We start from the raw sequence: 13,081 nt of genomic DNA, 5'->3' as shown, positions 1-13,081 counted from the left end.
CTCTGGACCTTTTTTTTTTTTTTTTTTTGCTTTTGCTCTTTTATTAAGTCCAACTCAATTAACTAGCAACAGTAGAAGCTGTGGTTTCAGGCTGATAGGCCACAGGGCCAGGCAAGACAGTTTCTTGCAGAGTGAGTGCCACATCCCCACCCAGGGGAAGGTTCCATCCTGTGGCTCTCTGTCCTCCAGCCTGCCTGGATTCTTGAAGGGAAGGGCCCCACAATATCAGCCATGGTGGTCCCACCTCCACCTGAGGCTGTGAAGATGGACAGGTAAGAACACACAGGGAGAACATCAGAGGGAGGTTCCCATCAAGTTCACAGGGCTCCTGCTGAACCTCTTGGAGATGTCAGCTTCATTCAGCTTCTGTAGCTCCTTGGTCTTCTCCAGCAGCAGGTATAGTTTGGGCTCCAGAACTGCCTGCTCCTGAAGTGCCTCCTGCTACTTCTGCACCATCAGCTCTTTCTTCAAAGTCAGTAGTTGGGACTGTTTCAGTTTTTGCTAGGGGAATTCCATCACTCAGTCCACCTACCTTGGTGTGGCCAGAATCATAAACAGGTGTTGGATCTAAAGACTAGTGAGGTGACCAATGAGATCCTGCAGTGTGGACACCATGGTAACCATCTTCTCTTTGGTCTGGTCTTGTAAGATGGTGGGAGCGAACTGGAACTGGCTCATGGACAGGATGTCAGCCTTCTCACACATCTCCACTGCTCTCTGGGACAAGAAGGTCTCAAGCTCTGTGAACTGATTCTGGGTCTCAGGGTATTCAAAAAGTGTCAGAGCATCTGGGCCCCTAGTAACACCTTTTGGAGCCTGGGTTCCTGCTTCAAGCACTGTGATCTGCAAAGCAGCAGCACCATCTGCCCAGTCTTTCCCCTCAACCCCAGGGTGCTTTGCCTCCAATTCCAGGAAGATGTCCCAGTTGATTCCAGAAGCCTCAGTAGAGATGACTGCTCTGGAAACTGCCTTCACCCCAAATTGCTCTAGTCAATCACATCTTCTTCCAGCTGCTCAGGAGGCTCCTCCAGGTATGGCCACTCTACTACAGAAAGCTCCGTTCCTCTCCTCCATTCATACACCATTGAGTTTCCCTGTTTCTGCAAGTATTGCAGCACAGGCAACACATGCGTTGTGGGGCTTTCACATAAAAACCCTACACAGGCCTGGTATAGGTCCATGGCTTCCCCCAGGGACTGAGCCCCTACTTTAATCTCTGCCAGCTAACTTGGCAGGTCCTTCACCAGGGCCAGCAGTTCTCTTCAGACATTGTCTCTCATGATGCCATACTGCTTGCAGGAGTGATAGAACTGCTCACGCATCTTAGCTGCCCCAGCCTGGCCCTCCACCTCCTTGCAGCTCTATTCTTGTTGATAGCTGCTGGCACTTAGCAATCTGCTTCTTCAGCAAGGGGATCTCCTAGTTAACATTCCGACCCAGGAGTCTAGAGAGTTCCACTAAGTAGGTGCTGCCCTTCTCATACAGGGCTACGATTTCTTGCTAATCCTACATCCAAGAGTACCAGCCAAAAATGTTCTATGTGGAAGCTTCATTACCTTTGACAAGTTCCACGATTCTTAGACAGTGGAAATAGGGAATATAGGATTCAGAGAGTAGCTGGACAATCTCTTCTCTCTCTGGCATGTCCTGGATGACATCATTGATCTTCTCTGGAGTCTTCAGCACTAGACTCTGCCATATCAGTTTGCAGTGCCTTTCTGTCCACCAGCCAGTCGAGTGGCTTGCTGGTCTGGATGTCGATGGGCAAGTGCTGATGATCCTGCATCCTTCCTCCACTTCCCCTTTTTGTTATCTTGATCCAGGTCTTTGTGTGCCATTCCTGTGTCCCAGGAGGGTCCCAGGGCATTCTCTACCTGATCTATGGCTCATCTTAGCACAGTAATGAAAGGTACATCTAGTTGCAAAATACAAATGTATTCACATGTATTAGAAATTGCTTATCAGTAACCAGTGCTGTACTGACTGCCTTTTCAAATGACTCCTCCCAATCTCTTGAACAGCTTATACCACACAAGCTTTGGGTCTGTGATTGTATCTCTGTGAGGTCACCGCCCGGCAGTTTGCTCTTTTGACCTAAGTTTCCTGATTCATCCATCTACTGAACTCTGAGAGAAAGATTTTGCTATCCTGGCAATCAACATAAATAAAGAATTCTAGTTTTAATCCTCTGAAAATAAAGTTTCTTCTTATCTACCACTATAAGCTAAGATCTTCTATAAAGGCTTTTCTGAAAATAACTCGCCCTGTGCTTGCACATTGCTTCTCTGAATACCTGAACTTTCTGTGACTCCCTCAGGTAACTTCCGTAATAGATTGATACTATAGACACCAGATGGGTCAGAAGCTCATTTCCTGATTAAATGGATACTTCATAAATAGATGTGCATTTTAATACTATTTTTATCTGCCAGGCAATTTTTCTTCATTAGCAGAAACATTTTATGCAATATTTTATGCAATATCTAAATCAATATCTACAGAAAACTTCAACATGGTGATTTTTAATTAGATTCTTAAAGACAAAGGAAAAATGCAGCAGACATATTGAATGCCTATTCTGTGCTGGGCACCTTATTGGGCATTTTACATGGGTTGTAGCAAGAAAATCCTACTATTTAGGCAATCATATGGTACTATTCAATGACATTTAGTCATATTAATTCAAATGGACGCTTTTTCTTTAATATACCCCATAACTCTAGAAACAATATTAAAAAATGATGTCTGTCAATGTTATTACTGATAGATTTAACTTTTCTGTGAAGAAAGTCTTCATACTCATATTTAACTATGAGATTACAGATCTACTTCAGAAGTTAACCCCTTTGGGCCCTTTTTTCCAATACCTTTACTGGTTTTCAATGATTATTCACTTGGTTCACATTTTCTTAATCCTTGTGATATATTTTTAAGACAAATATTATTTTTAGGGCATATTACCCCTTTCAGAGATTCAGTTTAATAGTCTGCCAAATAAAATCATTATCAAAGCCTGGGTCACTGTATTGGGGATTCTAAAGGTGAGTATGAGCACATCATAAAAAAATTCTGGGATTGATTAACAGTGTCTGTCCTTTGTATGAAATGGGGGAATAGTGGAAAGTAGTATCTATTGGCTGGTCAGGTGAGATATGGTTGTGGAAAACAAATTTCTTCTTTTTTTTTTTTTTTACTTTTAAAAAATTTGTTCTCATTGGTGAAAATCAACTTTTGTCTTTTTCAAAATTTATTTTAAAGTTGATATGTCACCCAATAAAATGGCACATATTCTTTCTTTTTTTTTTCAGTATCTTCAGGAAGGAAGATCCACGTTCTTATAAAAAACGTGGTATACAAGCTTCATTTTGGTGTACTATGTGTGATTGAAACTCACTTTGTAGACTAGATTAAAAACCTCAATACTATACATAGCAATGTTTCCACAGATAAAGGTACTCTTCACCTCAACCTACTGAATTTAAAGATGGATTATTAGGTGTATTATGTTATTGCTTATACTTTCTTTTTAAAAGAGTTAATTTGGGATTGGAGGTGTAGCTCTGTGATAGAGTGAAGGTTTGTATTTGTGAGTCCCTGGATTCAATTCAATCCTTGGCAACACACACACACACACACACACACACACACACATTACCCTGTACTTTCTTTGACCTAACAGATTCTAATTTAATATAAGATCTATAAGTACTGAATTGGATGACATTAGTATGGGCTTTTACTATTATCAACAGAACTTATCTGCCTGTATTGAAAGGGATTGGAAGAGACAGACAAAAGAACTAAAGTAGAGAAAGGCCCACTTTCACTGAAATCCTAAGAGCATAAATTCTCTAACTGTACTGGCAAATATGAGCAATAAACATAGCCTACATTTTCAGCATCTAGAAATAATTTTTAGTTGTTATATATCCTTTACACACTTCATGATTCAAGACACAAACTGGAGTCTCTGAGAGAATTTACTGTGTCTAAAGTGCCAGGAGTTTGAATTTTTCCCCTAAAAGCAATCACATGCATGGTTTAGAGAACATCAAAGCCAAGAGAGTAGCACCATATAATAAGCTTTCTGTCAGTGCTCTGTAAGTATCTAAGTCAGGTCAAATATGGAAGGTGTCCATTAGTGGTAATGAGAAAGGAAGACAGGATAAAACTTGCTACCACTTAAAGGTGTGCTGGTTTACATAGCTTCACTGGGAAGTCAACACATCAAAAGGGTCTAGCTAACCCTCTATATCAATGGCTATGTTTTTCCACTTAAAACTATGGTAAGGTATACTTTTATTCTGTGAGTTACCATTAAAGAGAGATTTTCCTGGAGAGTTGGAAAAAAAGAAAGAGAATGGACATTTGGCTAATTGTACATACAATGGGGTAAATGAAGGAGAATGCATAACGGAATTTCTAACAGCATTGTTTTTAAAGATGAGGCTCACTTCAGTTTGCACATGTATGTATGTTACTGGGGACTAAACCCAGGGGCATATTACCTCTGAGCTACTTTCTGCATATTTTTTATTTTATTTTGAGACAGGGTCTTGCTAAGCTGCTGAGACTGTCCTTGAATTTGCAATCCTCCTGCCTAAGCCTCCCAAGTAACTGGGATTACAAACAAGTGCCACCATATCCAGCTAGAGTGATTTTTTTTAAATGGTAGTAACCTTTTAAATAATGACCAAATTGATGAACAAACAGAATAAATATTTTCTTGCAACTTTGATACTGCTTAATACCTAAGAAATATGGAGAATAAATAAGAAGTTTCAGAGAAATAAATTCTCCTTTATGTTAATTTTAGAAATCATTCAGCTGACATTAAATGAACTTTCCAAGAAGATAAAGTGATATGCTAATTATCTCTGTTAATTAAGTTCTGAGGTTTTAATTTTCAACATAGTATGGTCCAAAAATTAAGTTATAAAATATTTAATAAATGTTATAAGGTGGAGTATTGTGAAGGATTTGATAGTAGAAGATATTATATTTTCCCTCAAGGCAGCCGTTCATTTGTTGCAGAGAAAAGGAATACATATATAGGAATGGCTTTAAAAAAAACAGGAAAAGGATGAATTTTAACACCACCACCACAATATGAATCCTAAAATTAAATTCATATGACTGAAAAAATTCAGAAGTTCTCGGAAATGTCTATAATTTCAATTTGTACCCATTAAAATAAATAAAATATTTAACAAGGTATTTTATTCCCTTAAAATTAATCTGTTTGAGAGCCTTTGGTTCATTCTGAATGAGTATAGACAGTAGTTATTTGAGCTCAGAGAAGTATCATTATGACTCATTCAGTCTATGATATATTCTTCAGTTGAATATTCTGGTCATAGTGACAATTTTGACTATTACAAAGAATAAAATTGCTTTTATTCTTGGTTACAAATATTATAATGAACTTTGAAATAAAAACAGATAAATACAATAAGAAAACTGTTGTTGGAAAACAAGTAAATCTTTCTTGACAAGTGAACTCTAATGAGCAAGAATCATTACAGTCTCCATTTTTGGATTCAATGGATTCCATGAAACCAGGTCCAATAGCCATTACTTTTTTTAAGACTCAGAAGAATTTGTGGCCTGTTCAATGGAAAGAATTGAAGCTGGGAGGGATTTTAGTATATTGTTTTCAACATTTCTAAATGTTTTGTTGATGAAGGTATTTTGGCACCTAGAGATTTGAGGTTATCTTGTCAAATCTCCTTTCATGTTAGAGCATCAAATATGATTTTATAATAGTGCATGACATATTGGATATGCATTTGTGAGACTATTGATTCTAAATCTGTTTGATATAAATTTCCTTCTTGTAAACAAACATACCAGGAAAAGTTTAATAGTAGGCTTTTGGGTCAAAGTTCCAGATGGGTAGAGGTAGTAGCAATAGGGTGGTCTGCCTTCTGGATAGACTTTTGGGAAACTTAATCTCAATGGCCCAAACAGCAAGCATTGTTTGAAATATCCTTGATCTTTGTATGTTCTTCAAACATCCTAGGCTTCAGCAAAAAAATAGTCAAATATAAACACTCAAGAAATTTGGTCAACATTGATAGATAACTTTGGTGAATATATAAAAAGTTGGTATGTATTACCGAATCTCAATATAATCTGCCATACAAACAAAAGAGAGGATCTAAGAAGAGAGTGGAATATTGCAGGCTAAGTCTTTCTACAGAAAAGCAATCTGAGACCAAGTAATATCATTTTTCAAAAAGACCCAAATCAAAGATAAAAACAACAAAAAAAGATGAGCTGGAAGAAGAGGAGGGACTGGAAAGAGGACCTGAGGAAGAAGGGGTTGATGGCAGAATAAGAAGGGATGGACATGATCCATGCACAGTGCATGCATGTATGGAAATATCACAGTGAATCTCATTAATTTGTACAGCTAGTGTGCATTAATAAGTATAATAAAAATGAAAATAGTATCACCCCCCCCACAAAGTTCAAGTTCATAGTAGCATTCTACCCTAATCTATTAGAGTATAATGCAGATCAGTTTTGTCTTCACAGTATACTTATTTTAAAAACAACAGCCTTCCCTGCAGAATAAATGCTCATATTCAGTGTCAGCTTTGCAAAAGGAGCAATTAGCAGGCTACCAAATATTCTCTCTTCTAATGCATGAAAGAACATTTGAAGGTACTGAGAACAATCAAATGTGCTACTGTCCTGTGGCATAATCTTTGACTTTAGTTATAATTAGTCCTCAGCCTTAACTCTATTTTGCAAGAAACTAGTTAAAGTGCCTTCAAATCTACACCATAGGGATTATGTAATTTGAATGTCTATTTTATGTATATCACACGTTTTTCATATCAAAAAAGAAAAAGAAGGTACACATTGTAACATCTTTCTGTTTCAGGATAGCAGATGTTATTATATAAAGTGACTTAAACTCCATGGGTGAAGACAGTTTACAAAGTATTATGTTATATGGCTTTCAGTGGAATTTTCTGTATTGTGATACCATATGAAGACCTTCCCTTAGTATGGTCACAAATAAAATATACACTGGATTATTAAACAGTCAAAAAAGGCATAATGCACAAAGCTATTGCATATGGGAAATCAGCGAACAAGTAAAGTGTCAGCTCTGCCTGCAAACAGCACATGGATGAGAACAAGCGGTGCTCAGCAGCAGGAAAAGTAGTTCTGAATGATGACAATTGTGTAAAAATGCAATAATGCAAGAGCCTTTTTCCAAATAAGAAATAGATGTGATTTGTCATGCTTTTGAGCTTTAACGATATTTTTAGCACCTTGTAGAAAAATAAATATATTTCAAAAATGAGGTAGATCATCCATCAAGTGTATTTCATGAAATAAAAGTGTACATAAGAGCTTTTTCGTAGTGGAAGGAAAGCATTATGTCCTGAATTTTACTTGATGCCTGAGGAGCGAATGAAGCTTGTTTCATTGCTTGTTACATTTTTTAAATATTGATATTAAATAATATGATAATAAGTCCCTCATAGGAAAGAATGAGATAATAGAGGATTTTTTATGAGAGAAATCATGTGCAATGTCAAGCTAAAAATAGCTCAAGGTATTAATAACTATAAATGTATCATGTTAAATTTCATTTTTTTCTCATTTTTCTTCCTTCTTTATCCTTTTGTCCAAATGTAATTATGTTTATCCATGTTAGATGATGTTTTTGTAGTACACAATTCATACTCACCTAGTGAGGCCCAATTATCAGAAAAAATATGTCAGATTCATCTATCAATCAAAACTTATTTTTCCATATTCTTCCTCTATGATTATTAAAATAATAAAACATAAGTATAAAATTTTTACCAACCTGATGCATACTCAAATTTCATAAATACCAGAATATAGGCAGATTTAAATAACTGGCAATATTAATTTGAAGAAATTAAATTTATTGGTAAGATACATAACCCATGAAAAAGAAGATAAGAATTAACATTCAAAGTCCTTTATCTGAAATTTTCACTCTTTCTGAAACCAATGAGACTAAAAAGGTTCTTTCTGACCCAGACAGCTTAAAATATGTTCATTAAATCACATAAGATGTAATCTTCTACTAGATCTTTGACACTGAGGAGATTACATTAAATTAGGGGTTGAGACCATTAAACAAAAATTTTGTGAGGTCATTGCTTTGGACTAAGCTTCTGCACTAGGCACTAATAGAACAGAGCAAACTAAAATGAACTCACTCATACTAAATGCATATGTGTGCTTGTCATCGCTGTGACCAAGAGACCTTACAAGAACCATTTAGAGAAGGACAAATTTATTTTGAGCTCATCTCAGTCCATACATAGTTGGCCGACTTCCTTGCTCTGGGTCCAAGGTGAGGCAGAATATCATGATGGAAGGGCATGGCAGAGAGAAACTGTAGGGTTTATGGCAGACAGGAAAGAGGGAGAGAGGGAGGTGATGGAGGGGAGAGAGAGAGAGAGAGAGAGAGAGAGAGAGAGAGAGAGAGAAGGTACAAGAAAAAGAAGAAGAAAAGGAAGAGGAGGAGAAGGAGGAAGAGGAAGAGAAGCAGGGACAAAATATAATCCCTAAGAGCATGTCCCGAGTGACATACTTTCTCTGGCCACACACCACCTGCTTACAGTTACCACCCCAAAATGCATGAAATGTATTAATCCACTGATCGGCTCCCATAATCTAAACATTCCTGTGTGGCCACATGAGATTTTTGAGGGGACATCTCATATCTAAATCATAACAATACACTAATCAAATGGCAATTTTCAGGAAGCAGATAGAACTCAAAACAAACCAGTTTTTTCTGCAAATGAGTGATTCAAGTTTAGCTGACTCAGCTTAAAAATTCTGTCTGCTTTACTCCTTTAAGGAAGTAACCAACCTGAAGTAACTGATGTTAAGTAGTCAGTTTTGTTAATATTGTTCCAGGTCCTTATTTTCAGCTTACAAAAGCTTCTGCTTTGCCACTGCTGGGTGGGAGCTCTCAACCCATTTTGTAGAAGGGAGGCTACCCTGATTCATGATTCATGAGTGTAAGTCAGATAGATCCATAACAAAACTTACAGTGATGTTAAGACTTTCTAATAATGAACAGGCCTTAAAGTAAAAGTGTTGCGACAAAGTACATCTGTAACTACTAACTACTATTTACAGAGTTCAAAGTGGGAGCTGCTTTCTTTGGGCAGCCACCCTTGGGGGAGTCTTTGTGGATGGTGGTGGTAGGACTTGGACTTAACCAGGCACTTAAAAGTTGGTACCACGGGAATGAGATGAAGGCTAAGTGTGCGCAGAGGGAATGAACTGGGCAAATGGTGAACTATCAAGTTGCAGTGATGCCAGTTATGTGATCACTTTGATTAGAGAAGAGTGGGGACACATCATTAAAAAGATGATTTGGGCAGGAGTGAGTTGGTTAGTACAATGTCTGGCCACTGAACTCTTGATGAATCGAATTGATACTGACAAGTTCATACTAAACATGAATTTTGAAATCAAGTAGCACACAAAGCTAGGGATAGGCTACGTTTTTTTTTTTAAACATTTTTTTTTCTTCTTGGTGGAGTTAAATTTATTCAATAGCAACAGGATATGGTGATGTTCCTCAGCCACTCCAAATAGTAACCAAACTGATGTCCTCACTTCTCCACAATACAAGAGTTTACAAATCCCAGTGCCATCTGTGTTCTTTAGCCAGAGATTCTATTTTCTTTTGCACTAAATGACCATCACAGTTTTGTCTTTGCAATTGGTCATGGATTCGCTCTGTTTTTTTTTTTTTAATAAAAGCTTTAATTTATGAAACACAGTTTATATATACATATATGTAAAGTTATTTAGTTATAAATTTATTAACTCATTGCCTTAAACAATTTTTTTTAAAATTTTTTACATACATGACAATAGTGGAATGCATTACACTCATTATTACCCATTTACAGCACAAGTTTTCATAACTCTGTGTATAAAGTATGTTCACGCCAAATTATGCCATTATACATGTACATTCTCTTTTTTTTTGCATTACAATTCTTAATACACAAATATACCACAATTTATCATACCTCTGTTTGTATATAAGGTATGTAATACCAAATTCAAATCTTCATACATGTATTTTGTATAATGATGACCATCACCTTCCAGGTCATGAATTCGCTCTTTGGGTACAAGGTCCACATGGCCCTGAAGTCTCAGCTCCCTGAGCATGAGGCCTGCCTTTAGAGTGAACCACAAAAGACATGTTAATGATTTGTAAAAACACAAAGCAGGGGGTTAATGACCGTAGTTGAAATTAAGGACTTCATTTCCATCAGCTCAGCAGGGTTGAAACATCTAAAGAAAGCTCAGCAGAGACCCTGCTAATGCAACTGCTCACAAGCAGGAGGGCAGCTGAGCATTAACTTTCAGTAAATGATCCACAGCTCTCTTAAGGAAACGCCACTCTCCTGTTCGCTGAGATGTGCTGCTCCCCATGAGCTTAGGATGGCTCCCCCTGATTCAGATACCAGCTGGGGCCTGAGACCCAGTTAAGGTTTTCATTTATGAGATATTGGAAGATAATGGAGGCCAGAGTCAAGCAAAGATTTTTATTTATATCTATGGGTGATTATAGTCTGCTTTAGAAAGAAATGAATAGCCATGTGGATGGGAAAATGGTTCTACATATTTTTTCTTTCTAAGGGAATCTTGTCCATACCACCCTCTGTCTTCAATCTGTTTTGTGGCTCACCATTGCTCTTAAGATAAAGACTAAGTTTCTTATCATGGTCTATTGTCTTCTGACTGACTTGGTCTCAGCTGGTATCTCTATTGAATTTAAATTGAAATTCCCTCTGTTCCCTCTTCTAGTCCCACTGGCTGGTTTTCTGCAATTTAGTATACCATTCTGGGCCTTGCCACAGGACCTTTGCACTTGTTGCTGTAGTTTTCCCAGATGCTCTTCCTGCTTCTTCAGAAATGTTAACTTGTGTTTATCATCACGGAAGTTTTTCTCTGATCTTCCTTGTTCTTGTTCGGCCAAAATAACTGCTTCCTTGAAATAAATGCAATCATAGCATTCTGCACCGTGACTTATTTGATTTTATTTGTGTTGTTGTTGTTGTTGTTGTTATTTTACTAACCATTTCTCCTATAGATGATAAAATTTATGCAGATAGGGAGAGTTAGTATTGCTCACCTCTGGGGACCCAATCACCTAGCACATTGATGGGCAAGTAGGGAATACTCTTTAAACCTTTATGAAATGATATGAAAGGTACTCACACACACATATGCAGTACTTCTACAACTGTGGGATTTGTGAAACACATTGAAGGAAGTTAGATTGTGAAAAAGAGGCACAAGACTATATAAATCTAAAGGAGAATTAAATAAAAAGAAAAAAAACAGCAATTAAAAGCAATTTTGCAATGAAAAACAAAATACTGTCTACATTGGTCTTCCAGTCTAAAATTTACACAAAATCTGACAAATTCATATAGGTTATTAAATAATACCATTTTAATTCAATCTGTGAAATTGAAATATAATCATGATACAAAGATGAATGCACTTCATGTTTCAAAATCATGCTAAAAAGAATGTGAACCTTCTCTGAGAAGAAAGTAAAATTATGCTTTCCTGCCTCTTGATAAATATATTTTTTTTCTACGTAAAATTCATAAGTAGTCTGAAAGGAAGATGGCCCAGCACTAGCACAGGTGATGATAATTCAAGGTTATGATCACAATCTTGGTCTTTTCTTCCCAGCGAAAGGCCCATGACAGCTGTGTTCTGGCGCAGGCGGATATGTGCTGCATCTCAAACACCCGTGCTGCTCTCTTCCTGCTTGTCAAGGACACATTTAATTCCTGGACCCTGCCCTCTTCACCAATAAGCTGACAAGAATAAAAGGTTCCATTTCAAATGGATTCTAAGCTTTCAAAAAATGAAAGCATGTAGAATATACTCTGAGATTTCACTTGAAAACACTGCTTGGCAGTGACAATACTTAGTATTAGTAGAAGTCAAGTCATTTTCTGCTTTTCACTTAATGCAAAGAGTTAACAAAATAGAAAAATGATCACTATACTGCCCACTCCGTCTCCCCCGCCACCTTTATTTTCACAATATACTCTTTATACACGCATAAGCATTTATATAGAACTTAATGGAAATGGAAAAACTTTTGGTTTGTTTATGATGAAATTGAGCCATATTTACCAAATTAAAAAAAGTATGTCCTTTAATAACTTTTAATACACTTACCATATTTTGGGAATATGTTCCATATTTTTGGAATATGTGTGTAGTTATGATTGATATGTGGAACCACAGAGTTTTTAAAGTAAAACCAATCTGAAGAGGTTATTTATTATGATATTTTTCATTTTGAAAATTATACTGGTTTATATAATGGTGAATTATAGTTTATAAACATAAAAACTTAAGATATATAACATTTAAAAAAATGTACCTAGACTTCAAGCTCTTTTAATATAGGCTTATTTTCTTGTCATGTCTCTGAACAAAATAACTGAAGTAAGCCACTTTAACAAAGATCAGGGGCTTAACAAAATAAAGTTGTACTTCTTACCCCCCCCCCAAAAAAAAATACCAATACAGATGTTAGTTGTGTTGGCAGATCAGCTTAAGTGACATAGCAGGGTGGGTCTCCTCTAGGTGATCATCTTTAACAACTGACCTTCAGATTGTAGCAGAAATTAAAGAATCAAGACTTGTGTGTGAGGTTTTATGAACTGTATCTGGAAGTGGTATATATCATTTCCATTGGCCAGAACATAGTCACAGAGCCCTACCAAAATGAAAGGAACTTGGAAAATATATTTTGGTTCTGTGCCCAGACTTTCAAAAAAGAGGGAGAAAAATTCAAAAAAGAGGGAGAAAAATTGAAGGCATTCCCTCTAAAATCTGGAACAAGACAGGGATGCCCTCTCTCACCACTTCTGTTCAACATAGTTCTCGAAACACTGGCCAGAGCAATTAGACAGACGAAAGAAATTAAAGGCATCAAAATAGGAAAAGAAGAACTTAAATTATCACTATTTGCAGATGACATGATTCTATACCTAGCAGACCCAAAAGG

The 13,081-nt window shown here is 36.8% G+C and overlaps 1 pseudogene; it reads right to left on the bottom strand.

Annotated features, from left to right (window-relative positions):
* Positions 1 to 290: 290 nt before the first annotated feature.
* Positions 291 to 1,337, bottom strand: LOC107136196 (annotated as a pseudogene).
* Positions 1,338 to 13,081: the final 11,744 nt, after the last annotated feature.

This window comes from Marmota marmota, unplaced genomic scaffold (assembly GCF_001458135.2).
Source record: "Marmota marmota marmota unplaced genomic scaffold, marMar, whole genome shotgun sequence".
In the NCBI taxonomy this organism is placed as follows: domain Eukaryota; kingdom Metazoa; phylum Chordata; class Mammalia; order Rodentia; family Sciuridae; genus Marmota; species Marmota marmota.
Note: the sequence above shows the minus strand (reverse complement) of the source record. Positions and strands in the feature narration are given on the sequence as shown.